The following is a 3,631-nucleotide window of genomic DNA, read 5'->3' as shown; positions in this document are numbered from 1 at the left end:
CTGGGATTACAGGCTGGAGCCACCCCACCTGGCCCAAAATTCACTTTTTAAAGTATACAATTTACTGGGTTTTAGTATATCTACAAAGTCATGCAACCATTATCATTATATACTACCAGACATTTTTTTTCTTTTTCTTTTTGAGATGGAGTTTCACTCTTGTTGTCCAGACTGGAGTGCAATGGCGCTATCTTGGCTCACTACAGCCTCCACCTCCTGGATTCAAGTGATTTTCCTGCCTCAGCCTCCCAAGTAGCTAGGATTACAGGCGTGTGCCACCACGCCTACCTAATTTTTTTTTGTATTTTTAGTAGAGGCGGGGTTTCACCATGTTGGCCAGGCTGGTCTTGAACTCCTGACCTCAGGTGATCCAACTGCCTCAGTCTCCCAAAGTGCTGGGATTGCAGGCATGAGCCATTGCACCTGTCCTACTTCCAGACATTTTTATCACCCCAGAAAGAAACTCTGCACCCCTTGGTAGTGACTTCCCATACCCACTCCTCACCCCCATGTCCCAGCCCTTGCAGCCACTAATCCACTAATATTTTCTGCCTCTATGGATTTGCGTGTTCTTGGCATTTCTTTTCTTTTCTTTTCTTTTTGTTTTTTTGAGACGGAGTCTCTCTCTGTTGCCCAGGCTGGAGTGCCTCTTGAGTAGCTGGAATTACAGGTATGAGCCACTGAGAGTGAGCTTATCCTTTTTCCATCTATAACAATTTCCAAATTTACATCTCCATTTCAGATCTCCCGACTTTTAGGGTCATACCAACTATGAAGTAGATGGAATTGCTTGGTGTCCCAACAGGCACTTTCAGCTCAACAAGTGCAAAATTATCTACATCTATTAATATTTCCATCCCTCCACAAATAAACTGCCTTTTATCCATTCTCCTTATGCCCTTCACTGGCCCTAGGACTCACCAAGGTGTTCAGTCCTGGAACTGGGAGTCCTTAACTGGCTACAACCAATCAGTCACCAATCTTGTAGCTTCTACTTTATGTTTTGCAACTCATGGTTTCCTGCACCCTAGGGCAGCAGGAACTATGTATAATGCAACTGATCAGTTGGTAGTCCATAGTGTAATACGCACATTAATCTCCATTTCGTGTACTAGAAACAAGGTTGAGAACTGTGACACATCGCAGGATTCCTAAAAATCCAAAATCCATTGTTGCTTCCCTGCTTAAAAGCTCCTGGCAGCCTGTAGAAAAAATAAATTCTTCCCCATTAATGTTTTCAGCAGTAGAAGCTCTAGAATTTCTACACTTGAGGAGCTATGGGGTAAGAAAGAAGATCTGGAGGCTTTGCGAGGCTTGTCCAAAGCAATTCCCAGCTAGTACACTGTTTTTTCCTTATATCTGTCTCTATTTTATGAGGCTAGGGGATGGCTGTTGGACAACACGGGAGAAACAAAGCCCTCAACCCTCACCACCTTTGGTGTGGCCACTGCTATCCACTATAACTCCTAATACATTCTGCATACTTTAGGCTCTGGCCATATTGAACTGCTTACTTTCCAGAACGTATATCTCACTCTTCCTCCTGTAATCACTCCATCTTCTGTTTGATCTGAAAGCTTCTTAATCCCATCTCCATTTCAGGCAAGACTTGAAGTCCCCCTCATATCATAGACAAAAATTGGCTCAGGATAAATCAAAGACCTAAATGTAAGAGTTAACACATAAAACTTAGAAGCAAACATTGTGGGTAAATATTTGTATCCTGGATTAGGCAATGCTTTATTGCACCAAAAGTTGTTGCACCAAAAGTACAAACAACAACAACAAAAATGAATAAACTGGACTTTATAAAAATTAAAAACTTTTGTGCTTCAAAGGACACTATCAAGAAAGTGAAAAGACAACCAACCCACTGAATGAGAAGAGACTATTTGCAGATTGTAGATCTGATTAGAGATTTGTATCTAGAATATATAAAAGAACTCTTTCCACTCAACAATAAAAAGGAAAATTGCCCAATTTAAAAGTGGTTGGCTGGGTGTGGGGCTCACGCCTGTAATTCCGGCACTCCGGGAAGCCAAGGCGAGAGGCTCACTTGAGTCCAGGCATTTAAGACCAACCTGGGCAACATGGCAAGGCCCTGTCTCTACAAAAAAATACAAAAATTATCTGGGCGTACCTGTGGTCCCAGCTACCTGGGAGGCTGAGGTGAAGGATTGCTTGAGCCCAGGAAGGCTGCAGTGAGCCATGATAGGGCCACTGCACTCCGGCCTGGTTGACAGAGTGACACCCTGTCTCAAAAAGACAGACAAATGGCCGGGCGCAGTGGCTCATGCCTGTAATCCCAGCACTTTGGGAGGTCAAGGCGGGCAGATCACCTGAGGTCAGGAGTTTGAGACCAGCCTGACCAACATGGAGAAACTCCGACTCTACTAAAAATACAAAATTAGCCAGATGTGGTGATGCATGCCTGTAATCCCAGCTACCAGGGAGGCTGAGGCAGAAGAATCTCTTTTTTTTTTGAGACGGAGTCTCGCTCTGTCGCCCAGGCTGGAGTGCAGTGGCTGGATCTCAGCTCACTGCAAGCTCCACCTCCTGGGTTTACGCTATTCTCCTGCCTCAGCCTCCCGAGTAGCTGGGACTACAGGCACCTGCCACCTCGCCTGGCTAGTTTTTTGTATTTTTTAGTAGAGAAGGGGTTTCACCGTGTTAGCCAGGATGGTCTCGATCTTCTGACCTCGTGATCCGCCCGTCTCGGCCTCCCAAAGTGCTGGGATTACAGGCTTGAGCCACCGCGCCCGGCCTAGGAGAATCTCTTGGACCCAGGAGGTGGAGGTTGTGGTGAGCCAAGATCGCACCATTGCACTCCAGCCTAAGCAACAAGAGCAAAACACCATCTCAAACAAACAAAAAAAGATAAACAATAACAGGTGTTGGTGAGGATGTGGAGAAAACTGGAGCCCTCATACAATTGCCAGTGGAAAAGTAAAACAGTGTAGCTGCTTTGGAAAATAGTTTGACAGTTCCTCAAGAAGTTAAACTCTAAGTTACTATATGGCTCAATCACTTCATTCCTAGGAGGATTGAAAACACATGTTCCCACAACAACTAGTTCATAGAGGTATTCATGGATATTTATAATAGCAGAAGTGAAAAAACCCAAATGTTCATCAACTGATTAATGGATAAACAAAATATGGTATGTCCATACAAAGGGATATTATTTAACCATGAAAGAATTGCCAAGCATGGTGGTTCACGCCTGTAAACCCAGCACTTTGGCAGGCCAAGGCAGGTGGATAACTCGAGGCCAAGAGTTTGACACCAGCCTGGCCAACATGGTGAAGCCCCATCTCTACTAAAAATACAAAAAATTAGTCAGGCGGCCGGGCGCGGTGGCTCAAGCGTGTAATCCCAGCACTTTGGGAGGCCGAGACGGGCGGATCACGAGGTCAGGAGATCGAGACCATCCTGGCTAACACAATGAAACCCCGTCTCTACTAAAAAATACAAAAAACTAGCCGGGCGAGGTGGCGGGCGCCTGTAGTCCCAGCTACTCGGGAGGCTGAGGCAGGAGAATGGCGGGAACCCGGGAGGCGGAGCTTGCAGTGAGCTGAGATCCGGCCACTGCACTCCAGCCTGGGTGACAGAGCGAGACTCTGTCTCAAAA

The sequence above is a fragment of the Theropithecus gelada genome, chromosome 19 (assembly GCF_003255815.1).
Source record: "Theropithecus gelada isolate Dixy chromosome 19, Tgel_1.0, whole genome shotgun sequence".
NCBI lineage: Eukaryota > Metazoa > Chordata > Mammalia > Primates > Cercopithecidae > Theropithecus > Theropithecus gelada.
The sequence above is the reverse complement of the archived record's forward strand: the minus strand, read 5'-3'. Positions refer to the sequence as shown.